The sequence below is a fragment of the Rousettus aegyptiacus genome, unplaced genomic scaffold, assembly GCF_014176215.1.
Source record: "Rousettus aegyptiacus isolate mRouAeg1 unplaced genomic scaffold, mRouAeg1.p scaffold_m13_p_2, whole genome shotgun sequence".
Taxonomy (NCBI): Eukaryota; Metazoa; Chordata; class Mammalia; order Chiroptera; family Pteropodidae; genus Rousettus; species Rousettus aegyptiacus.
In genome coordinates this window covers 7918636-7939870 of record NW_023416295.1, presented here as the reverse complement: position 1 = coordinate 7939870, position 21235 = coordinate 7918636, and the positions used below count along the sequence as shown (strand labels likewise).

At 43.0% G+C, this 21235-nt stretch overlaps 1 pseudogene; it reads right to left on the bottom strand.

The window, feature by feature from the left end:
• Positions 1-3054: 3054 nt before the first annotated feature.
• LOC118614823 lies at positions 3055-3173 on the bottom strand (annotated as a pseudogene).
• Between the last annotated feature and the right edge of the window lie 18062 nt (positions 3174-21235).

Below are 21235 nucleotides of genomic sequence, written 5' to 3'. Positions count from 1 at the left end.
AAGTTTTTTTGTGGACCTATATTTTTAATTCTCTTGGATAAATAAGTTGGAGTGGAATTTCTGGGTCAGAGGATAAATGTATATGTAGTTGTAAAAGAAACCACCATATAATTTCCTGAAATGATTATAACATTTTAAACTCCCACCAATCATCTCTCTGAGCTCTAGTTTCTCCATATTCTTGCCAACATTTAATGTCATTAAAAGGAAAAAAAAATGTTAGCCATCCTGGTAAGCATGTAGTGGATATTTTTGTTTAGTTTTCTCTGTCGAATGTGTAAAACATTATAATTTTTCTCTGATTTAAAAAAAATTAGTTCATTAATTCTGAGGACTTAGTATCAATGAATCACAGAAATGAATGCCCTTTTGTAATTTTACAGATGATCTAATTTTGCTCTTTTTACAAATATAAAAATATGAGGCTCAGGGATCTTATTCAAGTATATACTAAGAAGCTCTCTAGAATGAGAACCATCAGAATCCCAGCCAACTGCTCTTTTTTTTCTATAAACCCCTAACATTTGATCATGTTTTTTTTTTTTATCCTTAGTGATGATATTCTCTTCTTGCAAAAAGTTGCTTATTCCCTAGTTTTAAAAACTAATATGGCTGACAAGAAGTGCAAATGTGATTGTTTTCAATGAAGTTTTGATTTCTTGTTTAATTGACTCATAACTGTAATTTGCTAAGAAGGACTCATTCATCAAATAGGAAATAATTTGATGAGGTTTGTAGGTGCTGACAACTGAAAGGTTTGAAGCCTGGAGGTTCTTTCATTTCACATACTTCAAACATCATTTTCTGAGCATGTTAGGACAATTTACAAAATTTTTCTAATGACGAATATTCTCTTTTCCTATCAACTTTTGAAGAATTTCTTCTCAAAGGAAGTAACTTCTCTGACAAACAGATACCTAACATTGAACTTGAAGAACTCCTTCAAAAATATATTGTCTAGAAGAGGAAATATTAAAGGAAGAAGAGATTTAACGATGAGGATTTTAAACCAAGTTATCGCAGAAACTCTAACTAAAAAGCATTTAAGAAAATTATAGAGTATTAACGCATACATTCAATTAACATTTGAATAAAGGGAAACATTTGTTTGTAGGTGGGGAAATTTGTATTAGCAATTCTTTCCTGGCATTAAAAAAAAAATCCTTGAACATGTGTTTCCTAGTGGCCGTTTTTTTGTGCTTTATGGCTTCACTTCTACCACCACACTAGCAAATGATCTCCAGCGAAGCACAAAGACACGGTACAAGGTCTGGCCAGACATCTTTTCACATCTTTTAATAAATAAAAAATCAATCCATAAACAATTTTCATTTTAGAAAATTCACTGGTGGGCACTTACTGTTTTACTGCGAGGGAAGGCATTAAGGAAGGGTTGCCTGAGATCAATAGGTATAAACTATCCTAATTGGATCCTGCCCCTGGAGATAGCAGGACTCCATTGAAGTCCTCGGAAAGATTAAATCTTGAATCCATGCTTTCTTTGTGAGACAGAAGTGGAAAGTCTCCCCTGGAGCTCAAGATGTGGAGACTCAGCGATGCTGTCCACCATTTCTTTGTCTTAGGGCTAAAGGTATTGGCTGTGCTATGCACTGAAGCCTGCCTCACTCTGCTCTGCACGAAGGCTTACACAGACTTTGCCCTGCATATCAGAAGCACTAGCAGAGAAAATCTTTTTACATGTTAAAGAAAAAAATATTTATCAGAGTAGATATTGTTCATATACGCTTGACTGCAAACCCTCCTAAGGTAAATCCTTGGAAAATATTCAGGCTTTGAAACTAATCTGTACTGATTCATAAACACCAGAGAGTTTTATGAATTAATTGATTCATGGGAACATTTTCTATACCTAGTCAACTGGGTTGCTCTAGGTAGTAGGTGATGAAAATGTCCATCTTTGCCCATCAGATCGGCAGGGGTTGGTAAGTCTATGTATCAAAAGGAAATCCCACAGGCCGCTGGCGGAAATGTAAATTGTTACAACCTGTTTGGAAATCAGTTTGGCATTTTTTTTTTAAACTAAAGTTGAATGTAAGCATAGTCTGTGACTCAACAATTCTTTCTCATTCATACCCTCAAAAAAATGCATGCATACCTGTGCCAGGATTCTTCCATAGGAATGCCCTCAGCAGCAATGTTTACACTGGCTCCAAACTGGTCCATCAACTTTGGAATAAATAAATAAATGGTGGGACATCGCACGCAATGGAAATCTAGACAGAAGAGAAAATATGCACATGACAACTCATTGTAACAATAGCCTGGGATCTTAAAGATAGTGTTGAGTGTAAGAAAGAAGACCAAAGAGGGACATCTCCGGAATGATCCCATAAAGTTCAAATATGGGAAAAATTAAGCTTTATTGCTTAAGAATGCATGCAAAGGTGGTAAAACTAAAGAGAAGTGTGAAAGTGATTATTATAAAGACAAGGCTAACAGTTATTTTCAGGACAGTAAACAGGGTATGACTAAAATTGGATTCTTGAAGTTTTTTGGAGTGCTGACCTGGGTGGAGGTTATATGGATTTTTAGACATAATTATTCGATATGTTGTATATTTGTTTTATGCACTCATGATTTCATGTGTCGTCATATCAGACATTTTTTACATCTTTAAAGCCTTTTTTAAAGGTTAAATTTATAATCCCACCTTGAATGTTGATTGATAAAGAGGCTAAAACCATGGGGTGATAGAAGCAAAGATAACATTCAACTAATTAGGCTAGTGGTCAGGGGCAAAATGACATCTGGATAAGTCTTGGAGGAATGGTAGGAGATTAGCAGAGAAATGGGGAAAGCATTTTAGGCAGAGATAAGACTCAGTCTTGACACCTGAGACTCCAGGCTTATATGTGAGAGGATATGCAATGGATCTGGCAGGTGTTGCAGAAAAATCAGACTGGCGAGAAACTAAGCACCACTCAGAGAGTTGGAGAACTCAGATTTATTATGCCAGCGGTTCCAGAAGAGCTAGCACTCTGAAAATCTGGACTCTGCGCTCAGAGATAACCTTACTTTAAAAAAAATTTTTTACGCCTACAGCACTTGGTCTTCCTAGGTGGTCTCCCATCCAAGTACTAACCAGGTATGACCCTGCTTAGGTTCCGAGATCAGATGGGATTGGGCTTGTTCAGGGTGGCATGGCCATAGACCATGGTAACCTTACTTTTATAGGGCTTATCTGCAATACATCTGTCATCTAGACAGAACAAGCAAAGGGGAGTCTTCAGCTGATCTTGAGGTCACCCTGCTATATGGCCTGTGCAGCGAGCATGTCTACAGAAGCAGAACAAAGAGCTGATTATAAGGTTATTCATTTGAGTGGAAATTTTCTCTTTAAAGGCAGATCAGAGGCTGAGGGAGGACCCGTTTAGGGAATTTATTTGAGCCATTTTTGAAGCAAGGACATTTTTGTTATGAAGCGAAGAAAAGAAAAAAGAAAAAAAAAGATGAGAAAACTGAGGAAAACTTAGAAGGGGAAACTGAGGCAGAGACACAAAGAAGAAGAGAGGGTAGGGAATGAGTGAGGACGGAGACTGAGAGAAGCGATATTAAAGATGGAACCCTAAAAATACTGGGAAGCACTGCAGTGAGAAAGAGGAAGAAGTAAGTAAAAATAGATCTTGAAATCAGCTCGATAAGACCATTTGCATTTCAGGTGAAGGAAGGGAAATGATAACTGAAAGAGAAGTGAAAAACCAAAAGTTTCAGGAGGAAAAAAAAAGAAAAATTGGTCAGAAATGTCTAACAGGAAAGTGGAAATTAAAAGTTCACAGGCAAGAATAAAATGAGGCTTATTTTTTAAAGAACAAACATTTATAAAAAGTAGAAAGGACTCAAATTTCAAAGGTGAACAAAACCAAGCAATGGAAAAACCTTTTAAAAAGAACCAAGAATGGCATAAGAGAAAAGTCCAACTAATGTAATCGTTGAGGATGCAAAGGGAAATAATTATCCAAAAGAAGTAAAAATATTTAAGAGTTATGATGTTGGTAAAAATACAGAAGAAAAAAGGACAAAAATGGTTAGATTTTCTCTAACTTTCAGGTCTCTTTGCATTTTACTCTGCCCAAAAAATTAAAGTAAAAGGGGACAGAAAAGATGAAAAACACCACAAAGCCACCCATTTAGGGTTACTCCAAGCCATTAAAAAGAGGGAAAACCAACCATTGCAGGAAGGAATGGGGAAACTGGTCGAAGATGAAACGAGGGTGGGAAAATAAAGTAAAGGAATATTAAAATCATGAGCTCACTTTTCCTCTGGGGTATGACACTCCCTCAACTGGAAAGGCAAGTTCCACTTTGGTTAGAGGAGCAGGTAGGAAGGCACACTCCTCTGCTCTAGGGTAATTTGTGCCTTTCATGATTTAACTCAGTCTACCACATCTTGACCTAGTTGAAAACTGGGTCAGACCATTTTTTTTTTTAACGGAAATCTAAAAACCACCCTCCTTTAAACATATTCATATTTTACACTATTTTCTATATTCATTTTTTTCTCTTTTTTCTACCCTTCTGGAAATGCTACCAACAACTGTTTGAGCCAGTTAAAAACCCTGGCCTCTGAATCCATACAGACCTGGAAAGAAACGGAGATTTCTTGAGATAGTAAAAAGGCTTACTAGCAGAGCCCTCTTTGCACGACCTTGGGAGTTAACTTAAATGACATTCAGCTCATTTAAGTTGTGGCACATTTCCTTCCCTGAGCAATCATGGAGATACAGGTGAACTCCAGTTTGGCTCCAAGATTTAAATAAGGGACGGAAGGAAGACAGTGTAGCATTAGCTGCGACGGTGGGGAGGAGTGAATAATAAATGAGGCTGTAGAAACAGGTTAGGGGCAGGGACTTCTAGGGGCTGTCTGGATTCTAAGACTGTCCTCTAGAACAGGGGTCCCCAAACCCCAGGTACCAGCCTGTGGCCTGTTAGGAATCTGGCCACATGGCAGGAGGTGAGCGGCAGGTGAGCTGAGCCAAGCTTCATCTGTATCTGCAGCCGCTCCCCAGCGCTAGCATCACCTCCTCAGCTCTGCCTCAGATCATCATGCATCAGATTCTGGTCCCTGGTGCCAAAAAAGTTGGGGACCGCTGCTCTAGAACTTTAAGAGAATACGTTTGTGTTTTAAGCCAATAAGGTTGTGGCCACTTGTTACAGTGACCATAAGAAACTAACACATAGCCTAATGTTTTGGAATGACTGAATCTCTTTTCCTCTCTTTTCCTTTTTTTCCTTCTTTGTCTACCTCATATGCACCGAGAATGCCAGAGCTGGAAAGGGTATTGAAACTGTTCAGAACTAATTTGCTCATTTCCAAGTGAGGAACTGAGGACATGAACCCATTTAATTCATTTGTATTGTAACTCTCAGCATTCTTTCCTTGATGCAATCTACATGCTCTCATGTTTCTCTTTCTCTTTCTCAATCTCTTGATCTAATTATCTCCCTCTTCCCTATTCTTCCTAGTCTTCTTGTTTCCATCTCTCATTGTTTTCTCCATCAGCTATCCAACTATCATCCATCCCTCCATCCCTCCATCCCTCCATCCACCCATTTATCCATCCATCCATCCATCCATCCATCCATCCATCCATCCATCCATCCATCCATCCAATATCCTCTTTCCTGGTTTGTTCACATGGGAAGAGCAATTCTAGAATAATGGAAACTCATTTTAAGGAAGCTCAGGAAATAAAGTTATGCTAACCACCTATATGTCTTTTTTTTTTTTTAAAGAAAGCATGTTAAAGAATGTAGATAGATAAAAATAAAAACATAACAGTTTATTTTACTTTGAGTGTATTTTTTCTTTTATATAAGCTTGTCAGTTTGCACATCTATATTTGGCGTGGTGTGAAATGAAGTGACAATATTATACTTCTTCCTGTATTTAATTCGTATCAATTATTGTTGAAAATCTGTTCTCACACGCATATGTTGATAGAAATAGACACAACTTTCTTAAGGCTATTTCACTCGATCTAAAACATTCTGGTTAGAGAAAGAAGGGACCTCATGCTTCAGCCATTTCTCCTGCTTTTTCCCATTCTCAGCAACAAAACTCTTCTGGTTGGTGATTTGTCCAATCAGGAAAGAAAGAGCCAGGGGCCCAGGGCCCCTCTCTTCCCTGTAGCCACGTCTGCCCCGGGCTGGTCCTGGAGCTGAGCCCTAACATCCGGGTATAGATAAGGGACTCTGGGCCAGGGAAAATGTCATCCCCAAGGGGTACCACATCTCAGACTACTGTTTGGAGACTGATCTTTCTTCATCACTTTTGGAAAGGTGACAAATATTTGGGGCCAGTGGTTCTCCAAAGCACATCAGAATTACCTGTATAGCTTTAGACATGTATAGGGGCTTGGTCCCATTTTAGCCAATGGGATCAGAGTTTCTGGGCTGGCCATTTTGGTATCTATATCTACCTATATCTATATCTATATCTGTATCTGTATCTATATCTATATCTATATCTATATCTATATCTATATCTATATCATCTATATCTATCTATAATCTATCATCTATCTATCTATCTATCTATCTATCTATCTATCTATCTATCTATCTATAATTTTAATCACGCAAATGATCTGATGGCCGCCCTCATTAAGAGCCTTGCTTTGACTCAGTGGTTATCGCCCATGCCTGCCCATTATATTTTGGGGGGAACAAGGCCTCGCTCAGACTACTCATATCAGAAAAGCTGGTGGAGGAGGGAGCCAGGGTGTCACTAGTTTCTCAAAGATTCCCAGATGGTTCTCATGTGTAGTCAGGGTTGAGAATTATAGTGGAAAAATGCTTGTATCCCCAGAATTTGGCTATTTCAAGAGCCCGATGCTATGGAATCCTGCACGTGACACTTCAAAGCCGATCATTAGCCACTCCTTGGTGTGACTTTGTACGTTACGTGGGCTTTCTTAGGAGTCAGAGCCAGAGTAAGTGGGAATAGCAGCCAGCAGTTCCCGAGCACTTTCTGAGCACCTTGCCCTGTTCTAGGGGTTCACACATATCGCTATATGTCACAAGGACACCGGGAGGCTGGCACTATTATGTACCTTCATTTTACGGAAGAGGGAATGGAGGTTAATTAAGTCGCCTGGATTCCTGCAGCTGGGTCAGGACTCCCCACTCCCCCTGGCTCTCCACTCCCCCTTTCCACCAGAACACTGTGCAGGAGTAGGAAGCCTACCTGGGACAGGCTTTGGAGAGAGATCGTTTAGGAGGGCAGCCAATGTAGAGACTTGTGACACGCTGGCCATTCAAGCATCTCCAGGGGGTCCTGTGCTCATGGCAGGGGCTTCAGGAAAAGAGGGCTCAGAAACATCCCTTGTGAGAAGGAGAATTGGCATGTGATAAATTGAGACTCAGCCAAAGATAAACACTTTTATCTCGTTCCAACAATTTCCCGAAGGTCTGTACCCAGAGAAGCGGAAGGAAACCGTTTTTGAGCATGAGGCATGTAGACCACTCTAGCCGTGTGGCTGCTTGGGAAAAGTATTTGTACTGAACGTGCTGTATTAGTCTAGTAATTTCTAGAAGAAGGGTAGTAGCAGCCTCTTTCCATTGCATTGTCTGGACCACAGCAAGGGAATGAGCCAAAATTTTAAAAAAAGAAAAGAAAAGGAGGGAAATGTCTTCAGAAGGCAGATTCATAATAAAGAGGAGACGGGGAGGCAGTGGTGAGAGGAACCAGCGGGGATGTGAGGCGGGCTGTCCTGCAGGAGACGGGTTAGACTTGCTGGGTCCAGTCTCGGGAGTGGTGGGCACGGGCTAAGGATTCACCCTGTGAGAGGGAAGCTATTCCCTCCCATCCCCCTTGGGAAGCACGTTCTCCATTACAGGATGGAACCAAGATCAGCCGAACGATGACTGTGGGGGCAGGTCCCTTTCCAGGTCTCCGGGACTCACCGCTGGTCACTCTGTGATGAGTCCTCATGCTCTGAGCATGGGTTAGGGGACAAAGGTTTATTGTCCTTGGGCTGTGGATGCGGGGAGCAGGGGTGAACACACATGGCGGCGGGTAGGGAGGAAAGAGAAATAAACAGCTTCTTTTCTATACTTATAATCACTTGTTCCCAGGATGTAGAAGTCAGAGTCAGATTATTTAGCACTGTGCTTCTTGTTATATTTTAGAGTTACCCTCTATCCCCCTCTCCCTCTCTCTCTCTCTCTCTCTCTGTTCATATGTCCTATATTTTTGTCTTGTTCTTTTGATAACTTTTTTCTTCTGCTTTAACCATCTGTCTCTGTTATGTATTTTCTCTCTTTTATCCCCTATTCTTCCCTTTATCTCCTTCCTGTCACCCATCAGTAAACAGATGAAATTAACAAATTTATTAAATGATATCTAAATACTATATTTATATAGGTATATACCTAATTATCTATTTCTTGATTTTATATTCCTGGTTGTATTAGAAGAATCAAATGAACATAATCCGCAAATATTTAAGTCACACATAACTTTCATCAGGCTCATGAAATATTTTATTAAAATAATAACATAGGTTCCTTCTCTCCACTTAACTAATCCTCAAAGGCGGACTTCCTCTCTACCTTGGGCTGGGAAGTACTGAGCAGTTTACACCAGAAAAAAACCATCATGCATTGTATCTTTTGTTACTTGATAATGAATACCTTTCTTGTGCTGCTCTGGGTTATCTGGTACCAAACATTTCTAGAACAATAGGCTCAGCGTGAGAAACAGCCCTGAAAACTAACTTTGCTTCAGTGTTTTTAAAGTGGTGGTTTCCACTGTGAAGGAACACATTTTGAATTTTTATTCTTTTCATCTCTGCAGGTTAAGTCATGGGTGAATTTTCAGAACAAGCCTTTCAAATAGTTCTGCTTTAACATGAAAATGGAGAGCATGTAATAACATATTTTAGGAATTCTAACCTGGAAAGTACTAAAAAGAGAAAAAGAAAAAGAATAAAAAAAACACACTCTAGGCAATGGCTATGTATTAAATAGCACCTCCTACTCCAAAAGAGAAATAAACCAATATGGCAGAGAAAGCAGGCAGGTAGAGGAGGCTGCACAAAATCCTGGTTCTACACCTGTAAACCACTTACCTAACACATCGGGTAAAAGAGTGATGTCCAGAAGTTTTAATGTGATATTGGCCTGCAATTCTAAGAGGGCTTTGCCCGCTTTCTACCTACAAAAAGAAATCAGATCTCAGTTGCAGTGATATTTCCCCTGGCTTCATGCCCTGTTACATAACATCGTAAATTCTTTTATTATCATTTCTGCAATGTTACACTTTTTTTTTTTAACTCATATATCTCTGGAAAGTTATGAACAGTTGCCAAACAGCCAAACAGATCTGTCAATTGTGCAGGGATGAGGAACCAATGTTTGGTGATGTGTGCCAGGTTCTGTATTAGGTGGTTTACACTTATGATCTCACTTACTTCTCATAATAATTTTTTCACGGAAGGCTTATCGTTATCCACGTAGGATGCTGAGGCTAGTGCTGAGAAGGTCAAGAAATTTCCCACGTTCACGCAAGATTCAGTGGCAGAGCAGGGATTCAAATTCCCATCTTTCTGACTCCCGAAATTTCTACTACAGTGAGAACATAGTCCAAATCTGAGTTTAAACACTTCTTTCCCCATTTTATTTTAGAGAGAGCTAAGGTGGCAAGGTCATGTGGGAAAACTGAGCTGGAGGGACGTCTGGGAAATGCGGACTTTCTCAGCCTCCAGCGTGCAGTAAGATTCGATACAAGGGGTTCGTGGTGGACTCAGTGAAGCCACTATCCAATTTTTGTCACAGACACAACTTTGGCTACTCGACACCCATGAATACTCTTCTTCCAGGACTTTACTCCAAACCACAACACTACACACACACACACACACACACACACACACACACACACACACACACTTTCATTATTGTAATGAAACCATCCCTCACGTGAATGAGAATACATTCAACTTTTCCCACAAATGGAGACCCAGAATGTCATCATTTGCACCATTCGTCTCTGGGTTTTGGTTTTTCCTCTTTTAGTTTAATTGCAATTGCTATAGCCTAACCATGGACAAAATTATAAATAAGCCCTATGTAAAGTAGTAGGGAAAAGGGAAAGAGAAGATAAAAATATGACAGAGCATGAGAGAAGAAATATGTTAGCTATAACGGCGGTCATTTCTGAAACTGATCATAAGGCTTTATTTAGTATTTGTTTATATCTTCCTTACTCTACTGCCAGTTCTATGTTCCCTTTGCCTTCAGCCAGCGCCTCAGCAGGTTACGGTTCTCTAGTCAGGGGGTGACTCAAGCCTTCATGAATCTTAGGCAGGTCCTTGTTGTACTGATTCTCATGGCTTTCCACTGACTTTTACCACTGCATATGGTTACTCCACAGGATTTCTTGGTTTGAGGAATATTCTCTCTTTGTCTGCCTAATTTAATGGGAACTCCATTTCCCCTTGAAAACCAGTCTAATCTCCCCAGTCCACGTGGGGACCCTCATTTACCTGTTTATCCAAGGACACAAGGAATCACAAAGGGGAAAAAGGCAGTTCTTAGCAATGGGAACGTGGTGGTCCCCTGTGGCAGAATAATTTTGTCCTTGAAATCTCAGATGGCTAAACCAGCAGAACCGAAGTTGAAAAGACAGCAACCAAACTTTTGTGAATGTATTAGGTGGAGTGTTAACAGATGCTGTCCTCCATGTTTTGGATCCCAGAATGATGCGTTCTGACTATGGGAGACTCAGCATCCACCTGGTTGCTGGCTCAGAGCAAACGACCACGTCAGGGGCAGCACACCCTGATCTAACCAAGCGCTGCTTTCCACTGGCCCTGGAGCTGAGCGCTGTGCTGCAGGCCAGTTGCTCCCAAGTGGCGAGGCTGTGGTCAGAGCAGGGAACCCTTTGACTGCCTTAACTTTTGTGGATGGACACGATTCCTTGTTCAGAAGCGGCGTTGTTTGTATATCATGATGACGCATGTCTCAGCCTGTTCAGACTGCTCTAACACAACACCACAGAGTACCAGAGGCTGGAGGTCTGAGGTCGGTGTGCCAGAATGGTTGGCTGAGAGCCCTCTTCCAGGCTGCAGACATGTCTTCACACGGGGAAAGAGGGTTGGGAGCTCTTTCTCAGGCCTCTTTTATAAGGGCACCAATCTTAATGAGGGCTCAGCCTCATGACCTAATCACCTCCCAAAGTCCCCATCTTCCAATCCCATCACAATGGGCGTTAGGATTTCAGCATACGAGCTTGGGGTAGGGGGACACGCACATTCAGCTTACAGCAATGAGCAAAGCAGATTGTATTGCAGGAGGACGCATGGTAGGCAGCGAAGGAAATTTCTTACCCAGCATAAATGTCTTTTCCACTAAGAGCAATTTTTGTCCCTTCCATGACAGAGAAGTTCCAACGTAATCAGTCTTCTGATGGCGTTAGCCTGATCTTAAGGGTGCGATATGAAAATGGGATTCAAGGTGGGTTTGCTGCCAAGGGTGATGTGGACGCTCGGCAGCAGGCAGGCCAGCCCAGGGGCAACAAATAGGCCAGCCTTGGTGAGAAAAAAGTCATCTCTGAGCCATGCCTGACCTCCATCTCTGCCTCTTTGGCCACTCTCTCCGGGGCCTGTTGGGCTGGTGGGGAGGAGGCTGACTGACAGCTCTGGCACGGGGTTGCTCTTTTCCCTTGGTCACTGGGAAGCTTCTCTCCAGTGGGGGTCTTCGGTAAGCGCTCAATGGGACATAAATATTCTTACAGTCTGGCCCCGCTCTGAGAGGCACCTCATCCTTTCTTTTCTCTAGACTTCCTTTCCATCAAAATCGAACCTTTATTTTCGATTCCCTATATATTTGTCTAAATTATAGCACACGCCAGGCCATTTTTCCCACTCCGTGCCAAGTGCACTTTGAGATGGGCTTCTCCAAGTTCCAGCTCGAGCATGGTTTTCCGTTTTCCGCTGTCCTTGAGAGTCCACTTCCATCTCGTGAAGCCAAGTTTAAATTATGTTTGATTTTTTTCCCTCCTCATTCCTCTGGTGGGAGCTCCTCAGTGGCCACGAGGGTGGGCAGCAGAAAAGGTGCAGGGCAGCAGGGTAGGCACACTAGGGTCAAAGCTTTGTTCATGCATCCGATTTATTACATATGCCTTTGGGACCTTCTCCAGCTGGATCCCATAAACACTGCTCCCTCTCATTGATGGCGTGCTGCAGGTTGCAACTGCCCTTGTAGCTTCATGAGCCAGAAACACCCAGTTTGGAATGGACACCTCCACTTATAAGGCTACCTTGTCCTTTTGTCCGGTGTTTAGACTCTACCAGGGCCCTGTAGCAAGCCAAGAACCATTTTTCGAACGAAGATTTATTTAAGGAAGACGGCATGGTTTGCTTCAAAATCCAGGGACTTGATTTGTGATTCTTTCAAGACTCCCAAAGACTCGGCGCCTCATCCTGAGCATCCTTTGACTCACGGGGCCCAGTGGTGGAGCTGTTTCCACAATAGCTTGGACGAATTGAGAACTTTCCATATGCCCAATCGCACTAAAAGCTGGCTACTTTACAGGTTACCTAGAAAATGAGTTGAGCCTTTCAACTCAAAGTGTCCTAATATTTCACCAAGATTTTTGCCTCTTAACTGGATGGAGTGCAGAGTGCAGCGACCCATTTTTCTTTTTGAAGCATATATCCCAACAAACTTGAGAATACAAGTCTCCCAGAATGAGTAAGGTGGCAGGTCTTTGCATTTAATGGATTTATCTTTGAACCACTTGCATCCATGAGTCATACTAAGGGATTCTGCTACTTCTTCCTCACTCCATCTTATCAACTGAGACATGCTCATCTATATCCTCTCATAATTACCCACAAACATTGCCACAGTGAGATGCTGGACAGCCAGGGGCATTCGAGTCCTGGAAAAATAGATTACAACAGCAAAGCAACACCACAGCAATGGCTATCACCACAGAGCTCGAAAATTTTCTTTTTTAAGGCATTTTTATATATATTCTATAAGAAACAAAATGAGGACAGTCTGAATTTTCCCTCTTCTGTTTTTAAAATATTGCTTTTTTAGCAACTGTGTATTGAGTTCAGTAGATACATGTGAGGTCCAAATCCTGGCTGAGAGGCAGTCCAGCTCTCATTGTTGAGGTTTGTTAGACATTAAGGCTGAGTCCTGCAGGACCCCGTGCTCAGTGGGGTAGTGTTAAAAGCAGTTCTTCATTTGTGGTGAAAGTGCTACATGCTTAATAAAAAGAGAAAATAGGAGAAAATTGAATTTTAGGTTTTTTTTTTTAAATAAAAAATTTAGACTAAAAGGCAAGCAAAAAAGTTGGTTAAGTCAAAGAACTATTTAAAAAGGTCACACACATAAGAGGGAAGCTCAAGCTTTCTCCTCTGTTCAGAGCCTCAGTTTCTCATCTGCAAAATGGGGACAACGGCTCTTGCTTCATGGAGGTTTTGTGAAGATTAAATAAGGTAATAATTTGTATAATACACTTAACCCAGGGCCTGGCACAAAGTTTGCATTCAGCGAATATTAATTATTATTGTTCCCGTTGCTAGCATATTTGTGTGTCATTAGCAGGGCTATTTATACCACATGTTTTGATTTCTTATAGCTTTGTCACCTATAATTATCACTATTTTATGATATATTCGAAAAGCGATGGTTTTTAAAATTCTCTCAGATACGTTAAATTATGGTGAACACAGCAATAACACAAAGTTAAATGCAATGGAAAATAACAAACACATCTAGCTCACCAATTTTGAATATTCTTTCAAAAGAAGGAGAGAGACCCTTTCAAATGACAAAACCTCAACAAATAAGTACGAAATTATAAAAAGATAAAACAAACAAAAATGCGTTTAATGTACTGTTTCGGTGTATATCCGGGGAAGGACCTTCAAGGACAGGAAGCCAGAGGAAAGCCTGTCCGCTGTGCAAACCCCAGGCTGCTTCGTCTGACTCAGCTCTAGACTGCGAAAGGATACCATTCCCGCGAAACACGTGGGGACTGCTGCCCCCTACTGCCAATGGGTTGTTTAGCAGCTACATAACCATAACTGGATTGTAAAAATCTTTCCAAGAGATATTTTATTTTGATTAGTTAGATATATCATGCAGGTATGTATCCCAGAGTTAGAGAATCCAATTACAGAGGCAGATGACAGCAGTATGATAGTGTTTAAAGAAACTAATTTTAGGTGCCTAGAAATTTCAAGGGGTGTGCAGTGCACTGCATATATTGATGTCATTTAATCTACAAGAATCTCGTGAGGTAGATACTCTTATTATCCCACTGTAAGTAGGGGAAACTGAGGCTCTAAAAGGGACTCTGCTCGTGTGAGGCAGAACAGCATTCAAACTTCAAGTCGCTGAGTCCTTTATGTGTCTGTCCTTCAAGGCCACGCTGCCTCCCTCTAGAAGACAGACTCATCAATAGCATCAAAATCTGACTCCTGGCAAGTCTCACATTACGCCATCTTTCCCCTCACTTCTGCATTGAAAAGCAGCTTGCAAGCAAGTGCACCACGATAAAGTATCAACCAAATAGGAAGTTTAAAGGGGTAAAGGCTTGTGAGGCTCAGCGACCTTCTGGGCACGTGTGGAGAACTGTAGTGGTCCTCTGGGCTCAGGGGTGGGGGGGAGTCCAACCAAGAGGGGACATCTTTTATAATTTTCCAAATGCACAGTTCATGTGAAATTACTGGCAAGTGGCGAGATGCAGTCTTCCGGATGGGGGCTGGAGGCAGGAATTGCCAGGTAGGGATATTTCGGAGTCTGTGCTGTGAATGAAATCCACACCCATCACGTACGGTCGTATTAATTGAATTGAGCATGTGGAGAAGGTGACTCTAGCTTAATAAAGCTTCAGAACAGGTGGCGTGGGAAGCTTATCAGGTGGAAAGAATGACAAGAATAAAAGCCTGGAGCAGGAATAAGCTCGTCACGGATGCTGGAGCAGAAAGGAATGAAGGAAACTGATTCGCAGGTGAGTAACCGAAGGTTAGCTAGCTAAATGACTTACTTACAGGTCATCGCTGGGAAGGCCACGATGGGAACTTCTGCCTTCCAATTCGAGATTCACTGTGCTTCATCTTCCCACAGTTATTCTCTTGTGGAAACACACGGGCACTGCAAAATCACGGAATCGTAGCATCGAGAGGCAAATTAGATCTCATGTCTAGTCTGGTCTCTCATCTGACTTAATGTTGTATTTTGCGATAACCCAGGTAGCTGCTCAAACTGCCTCAGCAAGAATGCTTCTCGTGCTGGGAAATTCTCAGTCCTTTTGGGGACAGCTTGGTTCGTGAAAGGAGACGCTGGCACAAAATTCTTCCTACTGAGCCGGAATCTGTCTCTGTGTATCCGGCCCTCTCAGCCCTGTCCGCTACCTGACCATAATCAGTTATTTCCTCTCCAAATGAGCCTCCAAATGCCCCAGCATCAAGGATGAATGGAGGACCTACTATGTGCCAGGCATGGAAGGTAGTGTCATGTCCACCTCAGCTCTCCTTGTCACGTCCTGGGAAGTCTCAGGTCCTTTTAGCCTTTAGCTGCTGCTCTACTCCGGACTATCATCTCTAGTCTTGTTAAGATGTAGAACCACTTCACCCATTCTAAATCCTCAGAGTCCATTTCTTTAAGAAGACACAGATTTGGGTTTACAGAGAAAGTAGTTCTGTTTTAAGGAACGTAAATTAGTTTAAGTATTTAGACTACTTATACTAATACTAATTACCGTAACTAACAAAATACACCTGTTGCCAAATACCATGCAAAGGACTCTAAATTACATGTGAGTGACTTGAAGAGCAATTGCTGGTCTACATTATCAATTTAAATGGGAACAGTATTCATATGCCCTTTCCCCGATTTCAAACAACCTGAAGATAATAGATGCTTATTGTCATCATCCGTGTCCTTGATACGTACAGAGTGTTTCTGAATGAAACAGACTCAATGACAACAACTCTATTATTTGGATACTGTGATGATTTCTGTCTTTCTGAAGAAGAAGCTGAAGCCATAGAGGTTATGCACCTTGCCCGAGATCACGCGGCTGGTTAGATGGTAGAGCGTCTTCGAGTCAGAGCAGAATTGTAAGGATCTATATTCTGCTCCAAGGAATCACAACAAAATGGCAAAGCTATTGTTTGTCGGACCTGCATGTCTTGGTAGTAACCCATCAGGGAGTGTAAATGTCACACCTAGAGATGTGTCCTCTCTCCATAACTGCAATAGTTCCAAACCCACCTGAAGTCTGATTCTTTCTATGGCTGATTTCCCTGAATTATTTTTCTCAGAATTAAGTCCCTGTACCTGGAACATTCCGGCACTCATCGGTCCTCGGGACATTCTTATTAAATGATTCATTAGTGGCTCCTGACCCCACCAGTTTTCTGGTAGCGGGTAAGGTTGGATACTTTGCGAGTCCTTCCGTGGGGTAGGCAGGCATGGGAAGAAGGTAGAAAGAGACGTACCATCGACGTGCCCCTCCCTAATGCAGCCTCTGCTCGGGGGTCTTCTGAGATGGGGCTACTGTTATTTGGCTTCTCACAGCTGATCTTTTCTTCCAGGCTTTGAACATCCAATCTACTCTTTGTGTCTTTCTCTCCAGGAGGGAAATACGCCTCTCTTTATTACCTACTTCTTTCCATGAGAATCCCCCACCCCCACCCCAAAACAAGTGACACAGCCTCTCATCGATGCCATGGCTCGCTCCAGGAGGAGCTGGGTCCCATGGGAACCACCAAGTCCCACTGCCACTGGGACCCCTACTCTTGCCCACCTGTCCCATCTCAATGCTGGATGTGAATCCCCAGGCCAACTCCTGCCTTCGTTCCTTGACCCTCTCCCCTCTGTCTCTCCCTCTCCCACCTGTAGAGATCCGCCTGCCCATCGCTTTCCTTCCTAGGGACTTTCTTATCCTTCCTTCCGTCTGATGTCCATTGGTCTCTCTTGGTGCAGTGGAGCACCTAAAACCCAATTAAGAAGAGATTTCCCGAGTCTCTTCCCACATTACTTCTGGGTCTTATTCGCATCCTCGGATGTGGCTGGGAAACCAGTTTACTGTCCCTGACAATCAGGGAAGACTGTTTAGAATGGCCTGAATGCAGGGGAAGGGAACCGACTTTCACTCAGCCCTGCGTTAGTGTGACTTACCACAGTAATGTGATGGTTTTCAAACTTCGTCTTTCATCTGAATCATGAGGAAAACGTGTTCTAACATGGATTGTTGGGTCTTACCACCGATGTTTCTGATTCTGTAGGTGGTGGGGTGGGGCGAGAACTTGCATCTCTAACAAGTTCCCAGGTGATACCCATGCTGCTCTGAGTCTCTTCAGTGCATTAGACTGAGCTGGTTTGGGGGAGAAAACATTTCTGGTTGTTACAGGCAGGTCACAGTGGGAGAGAAACCCAGAGTCAAATATTTCATTCCTACAACAAATCCGTATGAATGGCAATTGTTGGTCTAGTGCATCAGTGGTAAAATCAACACAGAATGCCATGAATTGATTAAAAGTATTACAATGCTTTCAGGAAGGTCTCTACAATAGTCCTGGGAGGAAGTCGTCCCGAGTCAGCCCCACATCAGGGGGAGCACCCATCACCTGAGCAATACAGGAGTTTTGGTTTTGCAATCTCTGTGCATCATTCACAACTAATTGCTCTGCACAAGGGCTGATTTAGAGTGAAACAGTCATTTACCGAGGTTGAGAGATTCATACAGCAGCTTCCAGAAATGAGTCAATGGTGAGTCAATTAAGCATAGCTTTCACCTCAACTTAAGCCAAGGGCAAAAGGGAAATCTACCTGCATTTATGAACTTCACTTGTTTCTCTTTGCATCACCACTTCGTTTGCCAACAACCCCACTGCCTTCCTAGAAAGGGGGCGGGGGACTTATACTGGGTACTCGTGATAAAGATTCTGGGCTGGCGAGTTAGAACACCGGGAGCTCTATTGGCAGGGAGGGCTTAGGTCCTTGGGAGAAACCATGTGAAGAACTTTGGAAACTGAATGGACAGTCGGGGTATTTGGACGTCCAGGTAAATAAATGACTCTGAAGTAAAGATGGAGGTGAGGGCTGCTCATTTCCGGCGAGCACGGGTCGTGGAAAGACTAGAGCCCATCTCCAAGGGCCTGCGTCCCAGTGTTGGGAAACAGGGTCCTGGATAGGATGGAGAGGAGGTTAGGAAGTTCTCTAACCACTCGCTTGGGTTAAATGCCCTGAGCCCAGGGAACGATGTCGAAAGCTGCAGAACTAGAATTCCTTTCTAAGAAACAAAAGAACAATCCCTAAGTTTGGTTCAAGGAAGCAGGAGAAATCCTTTCTCTCAAACAGGAAGAAAAGAGCCATTTAAGGAAGGATAGGAATGCCTAGAAGTGGAGGGAGTGGCGAAGGGGAGGCAGCCATGATGAAGACTCTTGGTCCTATAGCTAGAAGAAGATGGAGGTAAAATTATGGGTGAAATGAGACGTGAACTTGAATTTGGGGCTCTCAACAAAACAGAAGGGGAACCAAATAATTTTGTGATTGTCATCTATATCCTGGAGCATTCTGAAACCAGCTTGGGCTGTGGGAAACAAAGGCCACTTTTTGCTTTATAATGATTTCAGACTTATGAAGAAGGTGCTTCTCAAAAGAAACCCGTTGTCTAGATTTAACATTTTGCTCATTGGCTTTGTCCCTCACATACACACACACACACACACACACACACACACACACACACACACACACACTCCTATACTCACATATAATTTTTTTTCAAAACCACCTGAGAATTGATTGCAGATGTCATACCCCTTTATCCCTAAATAAATTTGTGTGCTTTTTCTGAGGAGGACATTCTTTAATGTAACTACAGTATAGCAATCAAAATCAGGAAACATATTATTGATACGATATTAACATAATATAATCTAAACCACAACCGCTAATCGAATGTCATCCAAAGATCCAAACTGTGTGCTTTATAGCTCGTTTTTCTCCTGGTCCAGGGTCCAGGATCCCCCAGTACATTTAGTGGACCTATCTCTTGAGTGTCTGTCCTTTCATCTGGAATAATTTTTCTGTCTAGTTTTTCTTCCCTGACCTTGAGAATCACTTTGTGTCATTTCTTCGGTTTGGGTTTCTCTGATGTTTCCTCGTGGCTAGAGGCCGGCGATGCACCAGGAGCAGGAAGTCCGGAGAACTGCCGTGTCTTTTTCCGTACGTTGTAACGGGAAGAACAGATGTCGGTTTACCCCAATGTTGGCGATGTTAACTTCGATCACATGATTAAATGGTGTCTACCAGATTTCTCTACTCTAAAGTTATTATTTTTTCCAAAGGCCTCCTTTTAAACGGCACGAACATGAACAATAATAGGGGTAAGCAAAATCTACTAAAAAATTTCTTGTTTCTATAGATGAACTCTGCCTCTCCCTCCTCAAACCTTTTCCAGAGTCTTAATGATTAGGGAGAAATCTGAGCTAGAAGATATCTTAGATTTCTTCTGACTCCCTGTTTCCCAATTGTTGATACTTACTGCTGGTAGGACGAGATGTTTTTTTTTGTTTTTTGTTTTTGTTTTTGTTTTTTAATGTGATGCCCATTTGTATTAGGTTTAATTGTATCACTTAGTAACAAAGGTTTTCTGTTTCCCTGACCTCTCCAACCTTCTGGGTGTACTACGTGCTGTGAGTCGGTTCTGATCCCTGGAGACTCTATGGATGAGTGATGTCCACGGTGTCCCGTCCTCGGCAGCCCTGCTCAGTTCCTGTAGGCTCTTGTCTATGGCTTCTTTTAGAGTTGCTCCATCTCATATTTGGTCTGCTTCTTTTCCCGCTGTCTACTATTTTTACCGCCCCCCTCCCAGCATTATTGTATTTCCCAAAGAAACTGCCTTCTTTTGGTGTGCTCAGCAGCCAACTTCAGTACCTTCTGAGTCCATGCAGTAACGAGGCTCATTTGGGTCTTGAAAATTGCAAATGGGTGCTAATTTTTCCCAAGAAGAAGAAGGAGGAGGAGGAGATTGTGGGGAGGAGGAGGAGGTGGTGGTGGAGGAGGAGGAGAAGAAGAAGAAGAAGATGAAGAAGACGAAGAAGACGAAGAAAGGGAAGGCCTTTGTTTCGCAGTCTTTGGCAGGCAATAGTATAGAATAATTCAGTAACATTTTAAAGTCACATTTAGTTTTACAGTTGCCTGCTGCTCTCCACTAAAAATTAATATAAAATTTTAAATTAAAGTATTAATGATTCTCTTTCAAATTACATTTTAAAACATGAAGTAAAACAAGTGATTCACTTTAAAGAAGTAAAACTTAAAACTCTTAGGCATTTGATAAGGAGATAACAGAATTGCTTAAGTTTGGGAAATTTCAACTTAGGGACTTGGAGGCCAATTTCCTTAAACAAAGTGACAATTTGCATAGCCTGCTCTTCCCATCCAGTCTTCTTGATGGAAATCCAAGGTGGCAGGCAAAGGAAGATGCTGGCAAGAAACAGAACAGGTCAAAAGCCAGAGTTGGGAGCACAGGTTCCGGGTTGAGGGTGCACCGCCTTCCCATCCCGTCCCCACCGCTCACTAGACAGCGACCTGGGGTAGTTCTTCCCTTTCTCTAATTCTCGATCGTCTCATTGTCGAGATGGTGATGGTAATAAATGGTGCGTAATTCATACCTTTGTTGGGACTCAGCGAGCATAGGCGCACAAGGTGCTTGGCGCAGAGTACGGCCCCACGTCAGCAGCAGGAGGGTATCACACCGAGGTCACTTTTCTGTTTGGGGTCAGAAACAGCGTGTGAAGCGGGGCCAGGAAAGGTAACGGCGAGCGGGATTTCTCTCCCATCCCTCCTTCTTGGAAACCCAAGGGACTACAGTGCGCGCGGCCCCGGCAGTGGCGGTGGTGGAGGCCGGTGGTCCCCGGCTGCGTCTGGCCCCTTAGGAGGTCACTCTAGTGGGGACATGAGGGGACCAGGCACTGAGAGGTGCAGATGCGCGTGGCGGCAGCGCCGGGGGATGCGCTGTTCCCCGCCGCGCTCCGGGGCCCCGGCCCCTCCCCCCACCCCGAGGACCCCGAGGCAGATGCGGGCGATGGCGGGGGCAGGTCGTGCTCCACGCCCCCGTCTCGCCGGGCTGCGACACCCCCTTCTGCCCTCTGCCTCCCGCGCCGCAAGCGGCTCCCCACGAAGCCGCGGCTCTGAGCTCCACGACCCCGGAGCACGCAGGGGCCCGCGCATGCGC